This window comes from Eurypyga helias, unplaced genomic scaffold, assembly GCF_000690775.1.
Source record: "Eurypyga helias isolate BGI_N326 unplaced genomic scaffold, ASM69077v1 scaffold11800, whole genome shotgun sequence".
NCBI lineage: Eukaryota > Metazoa > Chordata > Aves > Eurypygiformes > Eurypygidae > Eurypyga > Eurypyga helias.
Window position 1 is genome coordinate 34,154 of NW_010226363.1, and position 22,119 is coordinate 56,272.

The window sequence follows — 22,119 nt, forward strand, 5'->3', positions numbered from 1 at the left end:
GGCAGGGGACACCTGGGGCTCCCTCCTGGCCCTGTTTCCACTGAGGCACCATGTTTCACTAAAACTCTTATGCTCTGAAACAGTGAGGCTGGCCTTAATTCTTTCTCCAAGCTGGGCTTCAGCTGAAGAGCGCTGAAGGCAATGGTGCGTGGGTAGGAAGCAATCCTTCGCGGTGGAGCAGGGATGCTAAGGGAGAAATCCCACAGGCGCGGCCAGGTCCTTGGCAATTTGTGCTTCCACTCCCCTAGCATCTTGGTGATCTTCAGAAACAGATTCCTGATGAGGGAGCATTAATTTTTGCCTGATAAGCTTCATGAAATCGCTGTCATGATAATATCTTGCCATTTTCTAATGGCTTCTTTGACCATCAGATGGAGTGAAAACAAGTTGCACAACCAAATTTATTTTCCACACTTGATACTCATAACCAAATTTCACTGTTTGATTAAAACATCTGGATAAGTCAGCGTTGCTGTTGTTTAGTTTCTTGGATCTTCTAGCTAGCGAACACTGACTGAATTTCCATAACTGTTGGGATAAATTTAAATTTTAAAGAAAATACCATTGTGGCTAAAACATTTTAGAGGAAGAGAACTAGTTCTGTTAATGATGGGGAGAAATACAGGGGCTTCTGGTGCAGAAGCACTAACAGCTCCTCACCTGGGCCTTGGAGACAGATGCAAGTTGTCTTGTTTCCCCATGGGTAACTGGAATTGGCTGTTCAGAGGGAATAGTTTCTGTTAGAGACTCTCCCATGTGCTGAAATGTGAAATTTTATATACTTGTTTTATACATCTAAATCCCTTGTTTATCAAGTTTCACAAATGCATGAATCATAAAATGTTGTCTTTACAGCTGGTGCCGGCTCTTGGCGGCAGGGACGCCCGGCAGTCCCAGCGGAAAGGGCAGGTTTCCTTGGAAAAATGCTGTGGTCTGTCACTGAACTTAAAATTTTGTACTTGCACTCTTTTTCTATTAAACCAAGGTCAGTATCTTTTCTGAAAGACACATGCAGAAACACTTAAATTCTCTCCTGTGTTTTTCAAGAGTTTAGAAGGATGTTTTTGTTTTGTTTCATGTCAGACAATTATCAAAATATATATGTAATTGCTGGATACATACCAGTGGGGCAAGATGCTTTGCAATGCATTCCCTAACAAATAGGAAACTAGTAATTGTTTGAGAAGGATTTAATTAACCTGAATGGATTTAGTTAAGCAGGCATTAAGCATTTTACCCAGAGTATACGCTGTCTTATTTTTCACTTACATGTGAAAATGTTCCTTGCTATGTTTGTGCACGCTACCTTGAGATTTTAACGTCAGTGCTTTCATTAGCTACCTGTAATTAAATATTTATGGTACTGAACATTGGTATTTCAATAAAATATTGAAAAAGGAAAGGAAATGTGTTTTCAGGAACTGGAGCATCAGGCTGATGGAGTGTAGAGTTCAGTGTGACGCTGGATGGAGTTGGTGTTGTGCCCACAAGGACGAACGGGTGCCGATGGTCAGCGGCGTTGGGTTCTGCTCTGCCTGAGGTTCATAGTCAAAGTGGGGGCTCTGACCCCCCGTGAGCCTGGGAACAACTCAGTCATGAGAATGAGGAACGTAAAGCCCAGCTGCCAGGAAGGGCAAACAGCAGCGATCTCTCACAGCAGCAAACTTGTCTGCCCGGGCTCTGCTGTTTTTCTTACATTAATGTCTTCTGTCAGGATGTGCGCTAGTTTATCATGGGCGGTGTAGCATTTAGCGTTTGTGCTCTTAAATCATGTTGTCAGTGTTTGTAATTCAGGCTAGTAAACTAGCCTTGAAATACTTGTGCGGTAGACCCCAGGGCCATAACATTTGGGAGGTTTAGTTAGATTTAATTAGTGACATGAAATAGTCTTTGTCAGACTCTTGCCTGACAGAAGCCCGGCTGCTCCTCAGCCGCAGTGGCTAGCCCAGCACGGTCCTTGCAGAAGAGACTCCTTTAGTTGAGGCTCCTGCCTCCAAGTCTGCAGGTTACTGAGAAAAGGGACTGCTTGACAAAAAGCGAACCTTCCCAAGAAGACAATCGAGCTCCCAGCCCGCTGCGACAGCCTGGGGCTGCCCCGCGTGTTGTGCCCACAGCACAGCTTTCGTTTCGCCCTGCTGCTGCATGATGTCCGGCAGAATGCCTCTCCCCGTGCAGCAGAAACATGGTTACCTAAACCTTACAGTATTGTTCTTAATTCTAACACGTAAGTGGGAATTTCTGAGAACAAAAAAAAATCGATCGGAAGCCAAAATAGGGTGCGTTTTTGTCCTTGATTTCATTACTGTTGTGTCAGGGGTAGTTGATATTATATATGGTAAAAAACTCAGAAAACAGTTTTGGCTTGTTGGCTAAAAAAACAAACGGCAGCATCTCACTGAGGCAAAAAGCTCAGGAGCTGTTACAGCAAGGCTTTTTTTCTTACTAAACAAGTAATACATTTTTGTTTAAATAAAGGAAAGAATAGACTATTTATTACTGTTCAGAAATCTGGATGGCATTAGCGGCTGTGTAAATTAGTTCAAATTCATTGACTTCCACAGAAATAAACTGATTCATCTCTGCTGAGAATCTGGTTCCATGGGACTTAATTGATTTTCAAGCTGACATTTTTATTAGTAATAACATTTAAGGTTCAGATAATACTCATCAAATATTTGCTTACTAGTCTACACAGCATTCTTTCTAGGTAAATGAGGTTATTGTGTGTATATAAGTCTGGTTAAATAGATAAAAAATCTAGACATCGTGTTTATAATTAACCAACCGATAGGACGTAGAAGGTGAGGTTGGCTGTCCTGAGCTGTATGACAAGAGCTGGGTTTACACGGAGCAGCATATGGCAGCCAGCATGTCTTCAAGCTGGGGAACTGGTGTCGTATCCTCACCCACAATGAAGTGGATTCAGTTCCCAGGGTCCTGGCTATAAAATGGACTTCAAAGGTTCAACAGATCAGGTTGGTTTGGTGAACACAAGCACTAAATGGTTTTAATTCTTAAGCAATGCAGAATATATACATTTTTATTCATATTTTGCAGATGTATACTTATATAGCTGTAAATTACATGTTATATCATGGTGTGACACGCTGGAGGGAAGGGATGCCATCCAGAGGGACCTGGACAGGCTGAAGAGGTGGGCCTGTGCCAACCTCATGGAGTTCAACAAGGCTAAGTGCAAGGTCCTGCACCTGGGTCAGGGCAATCCCAGCACAAGGACAGGCTGGGAGAGAATCACAGAATGGTTTGGGTTGGAAGGGACCTTAAAGATCATCTAGTTCCAACCCCCCTGCCATGGGCAGGGACTGATTGAGTGCACCCTCAGCAAGTTTGCTGATGACCCCAAGCTGTGTGTTGCAGCCAACACACTAGAGGATGCCATCCAGAAGTACCTTGAGAGGCTGGAGAGGTGGGCCTGTGCCAACCACATGAAATTCAAGAAGACAAAGTGCAAGGTCCCACACATGGGTCAGGGCAATCCCAAGCAAAAATACAGGCTGGGAGATGAATGGGTTGAGTGCAGCCCAGAGAAGGATTTGTATAGTTTGCTGATGAGAGCTCAAATATGTGCGGTGGCCAGGAAAGCCAACCGTATCCTGGGCTGGATCCAGAGCAGGGAGACAGTGAAATCCAGCATGTGGAGCATGCTGCACAGTCTCCTGTGTGCACTGGGGAAGCATGAGCTGGTTTTGGCGGGGCAGTGTGGCTGTGACTGCTGCCAGAGCTCCTGCCTGGATGCTCATCTCTCGAGGAGCTACTTATCCTGTCATTAATTCCAGCTATATGTTAGCAAGTGACTTGGGTAAAAAAAAGTAGGAGGAAGAAAAAAAACCCAGAGGAGGGAAGTATATCAGATCAGCGCTCGTTGACAGTGTTTAGTCTTAAACCATAAATTCAGTGGCAGATGTAAAATACTGTCTGTGGCACCAGCAAATTGTTCTTTGAGTAATTGTATTATGTACTTCAGTGCTTCTTTGATAAGATGTAATTTGTGTGAGGTGATAGCAAGGCAGCAATCCCTTGTGTTTCAAAACCCCTTCAATGGGAAAGTTTCTACTGATGGAGACCGTTGGCCGATACCTGGGGGTGGGGGGTGCAAAATGGGCTCGTTTCTAGGGGAGAAAGTCTTACTTGCAACTTAATTAAGGCGATCCTTGCGTTCTAAACCTGACACACTTACCTGGTGTGAAATGTAAGGAAGTGTAGGGGTTTTCACCCTTTGAAAAGAGGGGGTGAAAGTGTCGCCTGCTCCCAGGTAGGAATTTCTGCTTGGGAAGGATCAGGGTGAGGGGAGCACAGAAGGAGCAGGTTTCAGAGTGCTCCTGGCCTTCGTGGGGTCATGGTGAGCCACAGGGTGAAAGTGTTGCCTGACTCACAGGTAGGAGTTTCTGCCTTGGGAAGGATCAGTGTGAGGGGAGCACAGGAGGAGCAGGTTTCAGACTGCTCCTAGCCTTCGTGGGGTCATGGTGAGCCACATAGTCAGGGCCAGATGAGAACAGGAGGAGAAAACGTCTGGAAAAATGATAGCATCTCCCCTTGCTTCTTGTTGGGAGACAACGTGCTGACCCTCACTTAACTTGTTTTCAAGTGTAATCTGTTTTTTGTTCAGCACAGGGAAGGTGCACGTTTCTGGCGCATTTTTTGTCTTCTAAATGTCTTCCTTTGGCAGCAGTAGACATTCCTGGTTTGTAGAAGGCAGGGGTGGGAGAGCTCCCAGCCACCACCCTGGATCTCCTCCCTGGATGTTCCAGAGCAAAGGGCTGCGACGCGGCTGCTGTAGCCAACCCCTTGATCCAAGTGCGTTTGTAGCGTACGTCAAAACTGAATCACGGAGAACTGCCTATGTGTGGTGTGAATGCAGATTAATTGTCTTTCTGTTGATGCTGAGCCAAAACGTTTTGAGGTGGAAGAGACTTTGAATCACTGGCTTTGAGAGCATTTTTTTAAAATTTAACCATTTTGTCTCCTAGCTGAGTCACAGGCAGTGTTTATACTGGGTAACTTCTTTATCCAAAATGACCCCTAAGCTGAGGATGGTGCTGGAAGGCCTGGACATCACGGAAATCCTTGTTACATTTCCTCCCTATTTATTATTTTCCACATAGGCAGCCTGAGATCTCTGCAGGCTTGGCTTTTGCCTCCAGTTTAGGATCTTCACAGTATCATGAAGTTTGCCTCCAGTTTAGGGTCTCAAGGAAAACCAGGCAAACACAGGTGAATGCCAGGTATTATTTCCCCTTTTATTGCTACTGTACTAAATGTTGCTACTCTAGAAACAAACATGTTGTGCAATAGTTTGGTTAAGTGCCAAGAACAGCATCTGCATTTTCATTCTGTGAATCAGAAAGCAATCTGTTGCTAGAGGGGAGTTTGTGTATTTGTTTCTGCCTCAAAGTACTCTGGAGATATTTCACTGAAAATGCTGTGTGCCTAAGGCCTTTCCTTCCTCATGTCTCAGATAAAAACGGCCATACAGGTGCTCTCTGAAAAGAATAATTTATAGCTTCTTGTGTCACTTGCCTCGTCTTGCTCTGGAGAGACAGCTGTCCTAAGAGGGTCTCAAGGAAAAACATATCTTTTTTTTTCCTCGTGTGATGTATTTCTTAGTAAAACTAAATGCTTGGATTGTTTTATCTTTCTGTTCAAAAAAAGGCAATATTTTGCTTACATTTTAGCTTTTGTGGATAGGATTTCTGCTATTTGCCACAGACATGAAGGTGTTTATTGCGCCCGAGAGGACGATGACGCTGGGGAGCTTGGTTTGACCCAGCCTCGTGGCTGTTTGCTGTAATCCGCTGGATGGACATGATCGAAGTCTGACCTTCATTAGGACTGACCTGAATTACCAGCCTGCTGCAAAACTAGCTGTCACCTTCCACCTGCAGGAAGGTGAATTTTGGGTGATGCTGGTATACAGCTGCAGCCTGGCCTGGATTAACTCTTTTTACGAGCCTTACCCATCACCTTCCTGAGATGTGCTCTACATTTTATGTTGTACAACAGTATAACATTGATTAAGCTGTTCTGAGCACGAGGGGTTTGCAATCAATTTTATGTACATCTGTAGGGGAAATGCTGCTGTGACATCTCCCTACACCCCTGGGTGACACGGGCCGATAGCACGATAAGCCGTGCCAGCATCGCAGCGTACCCAGCGCTCCCTACAGATGGGTGACGGCATGGGCTGGTCGTGTACCAGTCGTGTACTCTTTGTGGGTGCCATGATGATGATGACAGCCCTGTAAAGAGTGCTCAGGCTTTGCTGCCAAGAGCTCAGAAGCTGCTGAGTTTAGAGATGAGCATATATACTTCGTAACGTGAAAATAAGTGTCTCAACCCGTAAATACCATCTGGGACAACGAGCGCCGTTTTGGTGAGTTATATAGATGCTCTGTGCTGGAGTAATACCATATGTGACCTAGATATACGGGTGGTAAATGGAGGCTTTTAAAATGCTGCCTGCTGTTCTGTCCTGGAATAAAACCTGTGGAGATGGCTTTTCCCATTGAGCCTTCAGCTGCCCGTGGCTGCTGCTCGCAGCCTTGCTGGCCAGGCCATCCCCACGATGGTGATTTTGGGCAGCCTTGATGAAAGAAGCAGTGGAGAGTCTGGGAGCTGCCGCTCCGTCTGATCTAACCCAACTGCAGACTTGTACACAGGAGCAGTTTTTCCTCCCACTCTTTCAAATAAGCAAAGCATTGTGAGCGACCGAATTCACCGGACCAAAAGGAACTGAGTAACAAAAGGCAGCGGTACCCGGTGAAAGCCAGCCCAGGGCAACGGGCGCCCTTTAAATAATTTGCCTCTTTTGCTACAGCAAAGAGGACGCAGGAGATGAAAGCTTTCTATCTCAGCTCAGTCTCACTAATTAAACCAGTCTGTTCAGCTCCCACAGCGGCAGCCAGATCAGCCCCACCTCTGCTTTTAGCCTCTCCAACATGCTGCACTTTAAGATAATATGGACTCCGGGAAGGGGTTTTTTTGAAAGCGTGCTGCATTAACTTCCTCTGCTTCCCTTGAAGCTGGGGATTAGAGTCAGCCAAGTCCTGGATGCTTTTGAAACCTCTCCCTCGGAGCCTGTGTGACCTTCAGACAAAGGCAGGGTTAAAACAAAGGGTAAAAGCCTCAGCTTGGGTAAATTGCTGTAGCATGACTGGAGGCAGCGGAGCTTCAGCGGTTGAGACCAGGAGAGAATTTGGCCCAGAGTGAGGAGGCAGTAAAGGGAACAGCCCTCTTGAAATACATAAAAGTTAATTGTTATGCAAAAGTGGTACATATTTTTCAGCTCTCAAAGATCAGTGCTCGTAAGGTCCCCATAAAAAGTGCAGCTGGCCAATATTTTTCACTTTTTCCTGAGTGAATTGAAAATGAAGGCATTTTTCATGCTCTCATGAAAATTCGTAAGAGAGCTGCTCCAAATAAAACCTTGGGGCTCAGAGGGGCACAGAGCATTTATAACCTGGGAGCTGAGCTGGTCCCTAGACACTCATCAGTGATACTTGCAGCCACACACCTCCCCTCTGCTCTCCCTGGAGGTGTGGTGGGAGGTGGGCACCAGGAGCTGGACTCACCTCTGCTCTCCTGCTCTTTCAACCCTTTACCCCAAACCTTTGGGACAGGGCCTTGTGCTCTCCTCCTTACCCCCTCCATGGCAGGTCTTGGATCTCAGCATGACTTTGGTCATAGAATCCCAGAACGATTTGGGTGGGAAGGGACCTTAAAGCCCCCACAGTCCCACCCACTGCCGTGGACAGGGACACCTTCCACTAGACCAGGTTGCTCCAAGCCTCATCCAGCCTGGCCTTGGACACTTCCAGGGATGGGGCATCCACAGCTTCTCTGGGCAACCTGTCCCAGTGCTCCCCACCCTCTGCGGGAAGAATTCCTTCCTGATGTCCCATCTTCATCTCCCTCTCAGTTTAAACACGTTACCCCTTGTTCTGTCATTCCCTGCCCTTGGAAAAGGTCCCCCCAGCTTTCTTGTAGCCCCCCAGCTTTCTTGTAGCCCCCCAGGCACGGGGAGGGTTCTAAGATCTGCATGGAGCCTTCTCTTCTCCAGGCTGAACAAGCCCACTTCTCTCAGCCTGTCTTCGTGCCGTGGTCCCAGCAGGCTTGAGCTGCAGGGAATGCGATCGATCGCCAGACCTCTCAGGTGCCATCCAAAGCCTGCTGAAGCCGATGGAAAGACTCCAGTGAACTTCCAATTGTACCTTAAGTGCTGGATTTCTTTCATTGTGAAAGAGCAGATCCCGATTTTAATGTGGTTTTTGTCAGCATCCCCGGAGGTTTTATTTACTTCAGCTCTTTCTTTGCAGACTGTGCCGATTCAGTTAGCTGAATCCTTGTCAAGTTGCTGGAGCTAAAACTGAGATGCAAATGTACAGCAGCTATTCCTGCTTTTTTTTTTTTTTTCAGATGTGGAAAGCAAGCATTGGAAAGATAAATTACCATAGTTCCCTTTAAGCACATATTGCTGAGAAGCAAACACTAAAACATCAAAATAAAGCCTTTTTTTCCTTCTTCACTCTTTTTAAAGCAAGAATATAATTATGTGCCGTGGATCTCACCAGAGCACAGATCAAAGCAATTAAGTAATTGCTCTTGGCATTTTGACGGTGGCTTTGAGTGGTGTGTACAGTGTTTATACGGATGCCATGGGATGTAGCTGTCACTGCGGGGAGCAGCCCCGGCACCCAGGGAGGGCTCGGTGGCAGCATGGGCACCTCTGCTCCCACCATCCTGGAACACGGAGAGGAAGAGGAGCATCAGCAGGTCCTGGAGAGGTGGCGTGGCCTTGCACTCAGCTGCTGACTGTTTTCCAAGGCGTGTGGTCAGGGGAAAATGCCTGCAGGCTGATGGCAAAATGGATGCTCATATGAGAAGGTGCTTGTAGCTTCAGTGGTTGCTTTGCTTATTTCTCATTTAGGACAAAAAAAACTCTCTGGATCTTGAGGGTGCCTAAAATGCTAGTTTTAGGACTCATACTTTCCAACAGGACAAACTGGATCCTAAATCTAAGCACTGACAACCCTGAGTTTGGAACTTGGCAATAAGTGCTGGGTAGTTTTTACTAGTAAAACAAGGAGACTGAGCAGAGAGAAGGCTAACCATAATTTTTCACATAGGAAGACTTGGCAAAAGAATGACATTTCAAAATTGAAAGTATTTTATATTTCCCTGCAGAAATGTTCCCCTATTTAAAAAGTAAAATGGTTCTCTTCTTGCCTTGCTTCTGAATGCATGACCCTCTTGCAAGGCAAGTTATAGCACCATTTTGCTTCTAATTGCAGGGAAAATTCCTATTTCTGATTCACACCCTGGTACTCGATAGGCTTTGTGTGACTGTTCCTTTCATGGTGCTCCCGGTACAATCAGTGTATTGAACGAGCAAAGAATTTATGACAGCAAATTGCAATACAGATGAGCTGTATAATGTGGTTCAGGGGAGGATTCTGCTCTTGGCGTTCAGCTCTGGCTGCAGGTACCTGTCTGCCAGCCCCAGGTCAGCGCTGGGGGGAGTGTGGCTGGCTGTGGGCAGAGCTCCCGGCTGCATCTTCCCTGTTTTCCCGTCAGAAGGCAAAAGGAAGAGGCTGAAGAGAAAAGCCAGCTGTGGAAAGGGGAAGAGAAAGGATGAGAAGGAAAGGGAATGGTCCAAACAGGAGGGAAAAGGTGGCATCACACAGGTCCTGGCCACGCTCAGCTTTGAAACCTGCCTGTGCCTGGGTTAATGCAACACAACATTTGGCCAAGACCCAGAGCAGGTCCCAGACTCCTGCCATGGGATCCCTCAGGGATCCATTTAACCCATGTGAACAGCTCAAACCAGCTTCGAGCACGGTCTGCACTGTAGTGGTGATGGCAGTGGTAGGTCTGCGGTTTACTCACGGTGTCTTTAGAAGAATGACTTCTGATAGTTGTCATGGTGACCTTGCCCAAAACTGCAAATGTAAATTTGTTACGCTGTGAAAGAGGAGTCTTCAGCAAGCAAGGATGTGAGAAATAGATTGCTTTTTGTCTTGGGTTAAATTCAAAATTTCCATTTGGAAAAAAAAGTGTTCATGAATTCTGTCTCTATCATTTGCAGTTTATCCCAGGCTGCGGGAGGAAAGCTCTCAAACCACGCTGTCGATGCACTCTGACTGCCAAAAAGATAGACCTAAACCCAAAGCTGCTCTGAAATAAGCAAGGATATTAATTACAATATGTAATTGTGGAGCTCCCTTACAAAGTAATGACAGGATGCATAATTGTTTCTCTGTGATTCTTGTTAATCAAGGAAAGAGCCAAGGAAACAATATATTAATCACAAAGGTGAAGATTTTTGAGGACATCGTGATTGATAAGGACGCAAATGTCATTGATTATCACTGGGAGTTTTACACACAACAATCTTTTGTGCCTTTCAGAATCTGCCTGAAATGGAGAAACACATGAATCCTTTCTAAGCCTGGGCACTGAGGAAGGGATAGCAATTTGTCTGCCATAATTGCATGGAGGTTTAGTAATAGGAGGATTTGAGCTTCTATCTGGGCACCTGCAAATCTTGAATTCCTGCCATTGCTGCTGGTTTGCTGAAATAAAAAATGCCTGCCAGACCGCTTGGCTGGCAACAGTTTTACCTTAACTAATGTAGGCGATTCTCAGCCTGGTTTAATCAAAAACCTCCTCTGTGGAGCTGGAGGTTGTTGTTCCGAGCGCCTGTAATAAACAGTACGCTTCTTACTGCTCCTAGAGGGCAGGGAATCTAGCACTTCCTACGACCCCTGAAGGCACAGGATTAAATTGAAGGACTTGCACCTCATTTTCGAAGTTTAAATAACCACCGGAGTGTTTATGAAGATGTAGCTGCTGAGCCTTTACAGGGCCTTGCGTAACTGGAGGGACGAGGACTCAAGTGCATCGTTTGTCGCATGTTCATGGCACTGCATGCTTAATTACAGCCCCATTCACAGCCTCTGAGTAAAAGCAGCAACCAATAAAAAAGAAAACCAACAAGTAAGTGCTTTATAATTATTTTTAGGGAAATCTGTCTCCATAAGGGCAGCTGGAGATGGATCTTTAACCTGATAGAGCAGATCTCGGCTGAAATCCCTTCCTGGTGGGTTCCCCAGCCTGCTTGGGCTTGGCGTGGTTTGTCGGGGCCTTGGTGGCCATTGGGGTTTTCTGGCTGAGCAGAGGCTGGGGAGCAACACTGGCCCCTCAGGGCAATTCCTCCTTCCAGGGACAAAGGGCTGCCAAACAGATGAGCTGGCCCAGCTCTGGAGCAGCTCCTGGTTTCTGTGCAGGGTGGTAGATCCCCTCCTGGGTTATCTGAGGCTCTTCTTGCTCTGTTAATTCCCTCATCCTAGTTTACTTTCTGGTTTGAAATGTATTTGTTGAGCAAGCAGCAAATCTGTCATTCCAGCAAGCCCCTAATTGAGCTATTCAGTCCTGGGAAGTCTTTGTTTCCTTTCAGAAGATAAATACCATCTACTAAAGTATTTCTTCTTTTCTGCCCCTCCATTCATCCTGCTCTGAAGCTAAACATTTCCAGGCAGTGGTGTTCTCCATCCATCCTGCATTCCTTCGCGGCCAGGCGCAGGCTGATGGGTGGATCCCTACCGCAGAGCTGGTGGATCCCCCGCACAGGGTGGGAGTGGTGGGATGGGTCCAGCAGCTCCAGTTGCTGCTCTCTACCCACTCTGTGTGCTCCCGTCAGTCCCAGACACTGCTGGGATTGCTCTAGCTGGCCTAAATTAAAGCAGCCCCAGGCATTACTGAGGATAAGGCAAAGAACCGTGAGAGTAGGCACAAGTACTTGTGTCTCTGCAGGTTCCCTTCAGCTCAGTTATGGCCTGGAATCAAGGCCAAGGTCGTTAAAGGCGGCAGTTTCTGCAGGAGGAGTCAGCTTGCAGGCTCCTAGAGACCTTCTCAGAGCTGTCCTTCTTGGGGACATCAAGGGGTGCTCTTTCAAAGCCCTTGGCTGTGCAGCGCTGAGCCCTCTCCAGAGATGCTCCATCTCTGGGGCCAGCTCGCCCTGCTACCCACGCTTGCCTGCATGGAGCCAGTGGAGCTCTTCAGCCGTAACCTGGAAGCTGCCAACAGCCATGAAAAAAAAATTAGAAAAGGCAGAATTTTCTCTCTTACTGCTGGTTAGATCAATAGGCATCTTATCCACCAGTTATGGAAAGAGACAGTGGTAACTAACCGGGCACGTGCTGGCTGAGCCCTGATCTCCCTCTCCTGCTCCGCTGTTTCGGGTGTGCAGGAGGGATTGCCCGGGGTGGCTGCGGGCTCTGCAGCAGCACAGATCAGCTCCCGCAGGAGGGTGTTTTCTCTTTGCAACCTTAACTCCTGCCAAGCCCTCCTGCGACACCGCAGAGGTGAGCACGGGAGGTGATGAGTCTGCGGCCGCTGAGGGCTGGTTCTCTCTATTGAGGTGTTTGGGGATAACCGTGTGAGCAGGTGAGAGCTGGCCGGGCGGGAGCAGGACCGTGCCGGTTCCCCTGGGCCCCCCCTTACCGCACGCGTAAGGCTCTGCCGTCTGCGCTTCCCAGCTGCGTGCACTAACCCGAAGATGCTCATCCCGCTGAGCGCCTGCCGGGATGCTCGCCCCTGCGCCGATCGGGTGCGTTGGCTAATTGGAGAACAACGCTGTTTGCTGTTACAGTAATTTTCAGTGTCAAATATTTTACTGTTAATTTGCGCGTGCGAGGCTGCTTTAATGCTGTTTAGGGCTTTGAAGTTAAATTGCAGTTTCATCAGTTGTGTGATAAATCACTTAATGGAATTTCCCAGATGTTCCAAAATTAAGTTTGTGTTTTCCTAAAAGAATGTCAGGCTTGTTGCTGTGATGGGAGCTGGAGTGTCTCTCACAGCTCACTAGAAACTTAAACTTCGTTCTCCGTAGCTCAAAGCCCAGCCCCTGCTTTCTGGGGGTTTCTGTGAGGGGGGCTGAGCAAGGTCTCGCTGGTGCTGCAGAAGCACGGAGCAGTCCTCCGTAGCTGCTCCTGGAGATGGGCTGACAGGCAGCTCAAATCACAACTGATTTAAATTTCAAAGCAGCACAGGCTGCTGGGAGGGAGTTGGCACCCACTTCCAGGGCATTTTTTCACTCTGATAAGGGACCTCTTCTTTGACCCCTCGGGTGTGAACATGGCTGAAGTCTCCCATTCCTGTGGGATGACATCGTTACCAAAATGATTCAGTTGTCTTCCAAAGAGTCATTGGGGTGATTTTAGAAACACATTTGGTCATTATAGTGTGAACCTGAGAGAGAGAAGTCTTGCTCCAGGTGAAAACCTCACTGTTGTCAACCAACTCGTGATGAAGAAATGAAAATAAGTGAAATAAATACTACTGTGAGCTTTTCGGTGCTGTAGGAACACGGGGAGGCAGCTCATGCCAGCTTTCATTTAGCTGAATGCAGATGAAGTGCACTGGGCAGCGCTATTGGCAGCTGCAAACTGGGTCGTGCTGGGGATGGGGGTAGCCTTCAGCCCGGGACCCCCGGAGACCCGCAGGTGCCTTCCTCACCCACTGTGATGGGCAGTGCCTGGCAGCAGCACGGAGAGGAGGGGGGTGAAGTGTCAGGCCCCAAAGAAATTGGTATCTCGTGCTGCAGGCTGCCGTGCGCGTACCACAGAGGGAGCAGGTCAGCTCCAACAACTGAGCCTGGTGGCTTTTAATTCAATAATGGCATTGCTTTGATTTGTTTAAAACTTGCCTGTTGGCTACAAAAGCCTCAGAACGTGAGTTACGTGGAGAAGATGTTAGGATTCAGACAGGGGTTTTCGAGAGATCGATCCGGAGTGGCAGTGTCAGCTGGCTCGGAGCAGGCACGTAGCTCAGATAAGCTTATGCATTTGGATGGCTGCTTGATGTGCCCTTGTCGTTCGGTCTGGAAGCGCGGGCTGAGGGGGAAGCAGGCGTTGCTGCGGCAGTCCTGCTTCAAGGCGTCAGTCTTGCTTCCCCTGTTCGTTGTATTTGACTGAGTTTTTGTCTCCTGCATAATCCGTAGCTGGGCAGGCAGCTGCAGCTGTGACACAGCGAGCTGGCGAGGTCGGCACCAGAAATACCCGTCTTCAGCTGCTGAAGTGGTATAGTCACAGGGCACATTTGTCGGTGGACGTACTATGGTAGTCCAGAGACCTGTTTTGGGTTATTTAATGATTGTGCAGCACACAGGGCCTAAAAGGTAGCCTGGTACGTGCTGTCAGACTCACACAGCAGCACACGTCTGTCCTGGTAGGCATGAGGATGTTATCTGCTTTTAGCTGCCTGCACAAGCTGTTTGCAGCAAAAGACTGAACACCGGTCCCTTTGGGCTTGTCTGCGTGACATTTCAGACGTGCTACAGGCTCCTGTAGACTCGCTATCCAGCGTGGATGCTGGGCTGACTTTGCTCTTCCCAGGGTGTTAATGTCTGTTGAAACCACACGACTTTTCCTTCCATCCACCATCAAAATATCTTAAGAGGGGGTTTCCGAGTGAGGACTAACAGTCAGCGGGGAGTGAGTGGTGCGTGTTTGGTATGAACAGTGCTCCCCTAAAACCGGGGAGTCGTCCAGTGCTCTGGTGTGAACGTGCGGATGGGACCTGGTATGGCCCCACATCCAGCAGCAAGATGCGGCAGGGCTGAGGCGCCGGCGCTGAGCTCGCTGTCTGATGGAGCCGTGAGCCCCGCGCTGTGCACGGAGGAGAAATGCTGAACGGCATGTGGGAGCGTTGTCCCATGGAAAGGCTGTGGGCAGCCACTCCTAGAGACCTGGTTCCTACCCCTGGAGCTTCCCCAGATACCACCAGATCCCGTCCTCATGCAGAGGCTGAAAGATGCTGGGAGACAGACACCTTCCTCTACGTTTATGTGACCCTCTTTTAATGTCCCCTTGACTTTTCTGCTCACGGGTGCAGAGATGGGGGAAGGCAGGGGCTCTCTCAGTAGGCGCAGAGCAGCAGGGTCCTGGGTGGGCGCGGGGAGCTGGCGCTTCCAGCAGCACGTACCGCACAGCCTTGCTGGGATTCCTGCGGACTCCGCCGCGTGTGTTGGGTTTTTGCATCAGCTCCAGTACTCTCCTCAGTGCTTTCATAACAGTTCCAGCAAAGCCATCAATTTTTAAAGATACTGCAACTGCTCATTTCCAGAGCTCCCTGTATGCAGGCAGCAGCATTTCGCCACGAGCAGCCCTGCATGTCGAACTTTTGCTGGGCCCTCCTCCCTTTCTTTTCCTAGGGGTGGACTTGATTCTTATTATATATATATCCTGAAATGAGGATGCCAAAGAACATGGATTAGACCAATAACCGTATCATAAATATGTATTTGCGCTAGAGTGGACAAATATATCTGCTGAATGTTTTTTTAAAAAACAAAATAAATTCCCAGGGTAAATTATTCAATGATTAATATTTGCCCGGTTGCAATGTATGCAGAGTCATCTTAATATGTTTGTAGGCCAAAGCTGACTTAGTAATACATAGCGTTTGTGCAGTATTTTTACAGCTGTTAAATATTAAGGGCCTGTTGATCGCCTGCACCAAGGCCCCATAAATCATTCTGGCTCTGCAAAGGGGCCTTGAAGCATAAGTAAATTACATTGCTGCTTATTTTATGGTCCTCGTATGCTGTAAAAGAGGTATTAAAAGGCTTAATGTGTGAATGGGACTCTGACTTCACTGGGTTCGGATTTGTGAAGCTTTCCAAATGACAGACTCCCTGCAATAAGTGGGAGTTTGGCCTGAGGCAGCACATGCCATGGCAAAGCAGCTCCTTGTTCCGTCCCACAGGCTGGCAGGGGCCCGGGGGGCCTCCCAGAAAAAAAAACCTGACCCTGGTGGGCACCCACTGTCCTTGTGGGTGACCCCAGTCCTGGCAGCTGGTAATCAAGCTAAGTCTCAAAAATGAGTAAACTGGCATGGTTTTTAGGCTTGTGTACGTCATCAGCCTGTGCTCCTTACAGCCCTTTCCACCTCCCTGTTAAGGACCAAGCAGCCAGCTTGTACAACAATCCCAAACAAGTCTAAATTTTCCCCCACAACTCGTTAAAAAGATGGAGTCCCTTCTTCTGACTTGTATTCTAAAGTGGTGCCTGGAGACTGGTGACACAGCCCTGACTTGAATCTCTGAGCTCAGTAGGATCTTTCCAGAAGGGTGTGGTTAATACTGTAAGACAAGAGACCACAGAGGATTGACTTGAGCAGTGCTGGAGGTGTGGTGATTGCCTAGGGATGCAGTCCTCGGCATCCCGATGGGTGTGTGCTGTTATGGGTGGTGCTGCAAGAAAAATCTGTGCTCAGAGGACCAGGGGTGGGACCGGGCTTGGTAGGACCTGGATGAGGTCTTGAGGCTTTATCTGCCTCGCTGCTGCTGCTGCCTGCCTCCAGGCCAGGGCTGGCACGAGGAAATCTCTGCTGCTTGACTCTGTCCTGAGGGACACCGTGTCTGCTCCCTCCACACTGCAGCTAAACCACACGGGGTGGGGAGGCTCAGTCCCTTTGCATCCAAGACCTTCCTTACTGAGGTTGAATATCTGTTAATTGTATTGCTTAATATGTAAGGGAAATCCATTCAATCCAATGAGGTACGTCGGCTGGCGAAGCAAAAACTGTTTCAGCCAAGATGTCACTGTGATATCATAACTAGTGCACGTGGCTTTTGATTTGGGGGTGGCAATGAGACAGACCTTTAGCTGTAAATTATTCATGTAAAGGACCAATACAGCAAACATTGTAGAGCTGTGCCAAAGCACTACTTGGTTATTTGTTATGCTTCACTGCAGTATGGACGAATGATTCCTTTGTCTTAGGAGCATCCGGTGGTACGCTGATCTTCAGCTAATGCTTATCGTAGCACAAACGCAAGTACCCATGAAATGAAATTTCACTGTATTAATTAAATATTTTGTGTTAGAGATTAATCTCCCATGTTTGACTATGAGTTTGTTTTATTTTGTGAAGGCAATAGGTTGAACTTGGAGAGTGTGAAATGCAATATTAAGCCCCAGGGAGCATATAAATCCTGCTAACCCGTGCACCCAGCCGTGAGCGTCCCACACCCTGGGAGCCTGCAACCTTCCGGGTGTAAATGGTGTGCTTTCTCCAGGCTGAAAGCTGCTGAGCTTTCTGCAAAGAAGGGAGACAGCCCTGCACCCAGATCCCAGTGGGTCAAAGCCCCAGCTCCCTGCACAGGTCTGCTGCTGCCCCTGTTATCCCAGTCCTGGACCACCACGTGCCTCTGCGGCTGCACTGGGACCCCAGCTGACATCTCCTGCCCAGCACCAGCCCTGCCCGAGGCCATCAGCTGGGGTGAGCTGTGCACCATGGTGTGTGTGCATTATTCCACATTAATTCAGGTCTAACAGCTCCCTTAGAAATTACTCCCGGGATTTGCAGTTTCTTCTAATGGCTGCAGAGCAAAGCTGCCAGGAACATCAGCTGCCCCCAGGAAGCAGGAGATGCCTTTGGCCAGATCCGCACCTGCCTGGCAGCAGCTTTATGAGGGTGCAAAGCCACCAAAGACAGGTCAGGGTGGAGCAAGCTGCCACAGTGGTGACTTGGGTCTGGGCAGCTCACCAGGAAGATGAGGATGGTGTAGGCAGTAGCTTGTCCTACACAGTTTATATTGAGTTCAAGATGAAGCATTTAGACTCTTTAAATTATAGTTTGGGCCTTTTTCTTCAATTTAACAGTTGTATTTCTATTTGTCTGCACCACTTAAAAACTGGATTCGCTGCTTGCCTCATCCTATTTTTGGCTGAGCAGCGATGCTGAAAGGAGGCTGGTGCAATGCATGGGAGAGCCAGACCCTGCACATCCACTGCTGTGGAGGGAGCCTGCCGGCAAGGTCCCCTTCCTGCTGCCGAGCCAGTGCTCCCATTAACTCCCAGCCCAGCTCCGATAGCTCGGAGCACCCGATTTAGATCTCCTGGCTGATCAATAAATAAAGACCGTAAACCACAAGCCTTTTGAACAGCAGGTCATTTGTGCTTTTAGAATATAATGTGCCTTTCCTGAACAATACAACTAGGTTGCAGGGTTTGGTTTTCACCAGATAAAGCTGAAATAAAGCAATAGGGAAGACTGGAGCAGGCAGTCCCTGTGTCAGTGACGGATGCAGAAGAAAATGACTCCCAAAACCTAGCTTTACATGACTTCCTTATGTCTGGGAACAAGAGAGCTGAGGGAGATTTCTTAAACCACAGGCTGCTGAGGTATGGAGTAAAAAGGGGAGAACAGACTTGGGGAAGCAGAGGGGAACTGATTTCAGGGGCTGGGCTAGCACTGAGCCTCCCTGCTGTTGCAGGGATGCGGTCAGTTATCCCAACAGCAGGCTCCAGGGATGTGGAGTGGGATGTTAGCCACCCTGGCAAGGGTGAGCTGGGTCCTGCAGCCCTTCATGTGCAGGATGAGGCCCTCTTCCTCCTCCCCCCCATGCACCGAGTCCCTCCCTGCCGGAGAAAGCCCCTCTGCTGCCATCGGGTCGGTTAGTCTGTCTCTCAGGATATTGGGGCAGGTGGACCCTTGTGATGTTCCGTGTTTTCTTGTGCCGCTGACCTTCATCATGCATTAATAAGCTTCTTACTTGACCAAATTACGTTGTTTCTGAAGCTGGTTTGAAGGCAAAAAGACCCAAGAGGAGGGGGCAGGAGGGAAGGGAGAAAGGAAATGTCTCAAGTAATTAGTATGATTGGGGTGGCTGCACACTACCTTGCTGAAACTGCACTCTTTTCTCAGAGGACTTATATAACCTCCTGCATGGCTTCGGTGTGACAGCTTCTGGCTCAGGCGAGCCTGGGTCTTTCATTGTGAAGCTGAGCTGGTGCATCATGCCTTCCAGTGGCCAGTTTTCCTAAGCCATGGCCCCGCCATGGGTGGCCAGAGAGGCCTTTTCAAGGTCACCTTAGTCCTTGGATGTTGTTTGATACCAGCCTAACTGGCAGCATCCAAGTGCAGATCACTTCCAAAGGGACTGAGCAGAAGAGTATGTTCTGGATTTCTTATCTGCTAAACTACTTTTCATCTCAAAAGAAACTGACTGAAGGAACAGCTTTAGTCCAGGTGGGGTTTTGTAGGTGCTCTTTGTTTTGCTGTCGCAAGCCGCACGTGAAGCTCTTGATGGTATTTACTCCCAGCCTAACTGTCAAATTAATGTATTATGCATATAGCAAAAAAAAATTGCCGTATGTGAGTTAATGAGTGACATTTCCCGGCTTTAACAACAGGTGAAGTGATTTTCACAGTGCCAGAATTATGTGGGAAAACCCCATAAACACACCCATAACATGCCTGGCTTACTCTGAAGCTTTTGGGCACATGTGGGAAGGTATGTTTTCCTCCAACGCAAAATATTTAGAAAACATTGCAAGGTGTTTGCTGGAACCCCCGCTGAGATGGCCTGTCTGGTGTGGCAGCCGTGAGGCAGTATGTGGTATCAGTAACGGTGTTGCCCATTTATCACTTCAGCTAAGCAGTTACACAGATTTTAATGTCGCAGAAAGCCTTTGCATGCATGGGCATGGTAATCCTTCAGCCAGGGTCTGTCCCCTGCCAGCACGAGGGTCTTGAGGCAATTTTTGGAAAGCATGTGTCTGCAGGGATGTTGTGCCCACAGTCCTCAGGGTTGGTTGCCCTCAGCGTTGATTGAGGTCGATGACGGGCGATCGAGGACTGGCGAATGAAGACGCATTCATTTGGCAGGTTTGGAGACTGAAGCAATACGGAGAGAGTCACGGTGATGGCTGAGACCAAAAGAAAACAGGATCCACAGGCAGCTGGGGAAAGATGTTTTTGAGAATTTTGTAGGATCTTGGATCTAGCTTGGTAAATTCCCTTTTCTCCTGGGCAAACGAATTACCCAGGGAAACAGTCACGGAAAGCTGTGGTGGAGGAGATACCCGCGTGTCATCGCACACCCGAAGCGTGGGTCTGAGGGCTGTTTGCCCTTCTGTGGGAAAGCTTCCCTGAGTTCTGCTGCAGATCCTGCTTCTCCCCAAGCCATGCCCCGCTGGCATGTGGGTGGGTGGGACCAGTCTGGGTCCCTGCTCATATCCCAGACCAACTTGGCTGGAGTGGGTCTGCCTTGGCTGTCACTGATTTGAGGGCTGTGTTTCATGGAGTGTGTGGCAGAGGGGTCTGTAATTGCTGATTTCCGGTGCCTGCTGGAAGCGCTGCGTTCAGTCACTCCAGAAGTGCATTACACGCACTTCCGGTCAAGCCTAAAATGAATAACAGGAATCAAGAAAACACAAATTGTGTATTCAGTTACGCCTTGGCTCCAGCGCTCCAAGCAGATGGAGGCAGTGCTGGCTGCTCTGCCAGGGCTTCTCCGAAGCCTCCCCCCCTACGGCCGTAACGCGATGGTGGTCATCCTGACTGTCGTGTATTCCTGCCCGAGTCTGGTTTCCTGCAGATGGAGGTTTCCCCTGCGACATCGGTAGGTGACGTTGTGCGAACAGACCAGTAGGCAGAGCGGCCATAGCCAGGGTGTTACGACCCCTGCCCTGCTCCTCCTCCATCACCAAGAGGTCCTGTGTTGAGAGCGGTTGCTAAGCCAGCCTGGGAAGCCTGGTACACCAATCCCGGAATTAACTCTGCGTGTACGTTTTTTTTCCTCTGAAGGTTTCTTTGACTCAGCCTGCCTTTGCAGTCTGCCGTATTAGCTTTCGGAGAGCTGGGAGCTGTAGTGATTTCTAAGGAAGTAAGGTGTCTGTAAGGTCAAGAGGACGGAAGCACACTTCTGTGCTACAGCTGCAGCTGGTGTGCTCTGTTGAAGACTTCTTCAGTCTGTAGAAATGCTCGTGTTATTTCCAGAGGGATTAGGATCAGGTCTTTACATAGCTGAGAGCTTACTTAAATTTTCAACATTTCTTCTAGGTCAAAGGACATTTAGTCCAATTTTTTCATGTTTGACGCATTTCCAGATTACAGCATGTGTAAAAATCCTTCCAGTCTTATTATTTTGAGTATGTCTGTAATGCTCTGAGATTTCCTGTGAATGTTTTTAATCCACAGAGGTACTGGATTTATAATTGTTGAGATTTTCTGCATTATTATGGAGAAGTTATATGAAATTTAATAATGCTGATACCAAATAGGGTCTGTGTAAATGTCACTAAAACCCTACAGAGTTTAATAGGAACTGCTAACACCTCTAAAGAGTTTTTGCATCCTCCTGTAGAGATCTATGGAAGAGGATATCTAATAGCCTGTTCGATTTGACAGAAGAAAGAAGTATTTTCTTCTATAAATGCAGGGCCGAGCTGTATATTAGTTAACCAAATCCAGTTCAGTTTCTCCAAACTGATCCAACCCAGCCCGCCCACCTTGAAAAAATGAAAGTAGCCTCTAGACTCTTTGGGGAAAAACCTTACAGCACCTGGTAGAACAACCTCTCTGCAGGCTACGTATGCAGCTGCTGGTGTTTAGTGCCCAGTGGTGTCACTGCCATGGGATTTGTGGGTGTCTCCTGCTGCTGTGGGCATCAAAGGGTGCCCCGTCCCTGCCTGCCTCTCTCTGTGCCACTCTCCCCCTCACTTTCTAGTAACAGATTTCTCTGGTTTGCTGTGTTCCAGCACATTCCCTCTGTCACCTAGGCATGGATGCTCTGCTTTGTTTAGTTTTCCATCTCTAAATGTCACTCACTCCAGATTTCACTTGGATTTGCTCCCATGGAGCCGGGCTTACAAATGTTACTGATTCATTTTCTGGAATGACTCGTCTGAGGTCTGCGTCCCTTTCTGCATGGTGCCTGCTGTGAAGTCAGAAGTGATGGGGCAGGTCAGGGTTTGGTGGGCTTCTTTTTTTCTGTTATACCTTGCAAAACTAGAAATAGCGGGGTATTTCATTCACGCTAACACGGTGTGCTGGAGAGCTTCAGAGGGACCCACGCAGAGACCTGCCTTGCAGGGGAGGACGAGCCCAGCTGCGGTGTTTGCTGCCCCTGCCAGGCTGCTGCCATGGCTCAGCACCCACCTTGAGACCCTCTGCTTCACAGAAAAGAAAAGCTTGTGATCTCGGAGCATTTAGGATCGCCCAGGCATGGGAAACTTAATTGCTCTTGAAGCTGGTGCTAAAATTGTTTGGAACAAACTGCTGGATTTTCTAAAGCAGTATCTAGAGGGTCTC

At 48.3% G+C, this 22,119-nt stretch overlaps 1 protein-coding gene across 1 annotated transcript in view; it reads left to right on the plus strand.

Annotated features, from left to right (window-relative positions):
- Positions 1-22,119, plus strand: part of KCTD16 (potassium channel tetramerization domain containing 16) — a 71,025-nt gene that overhangs the window by 33,309 nt on the left and 15,597 nt on the right. The window lies entirely within an intron of this gene.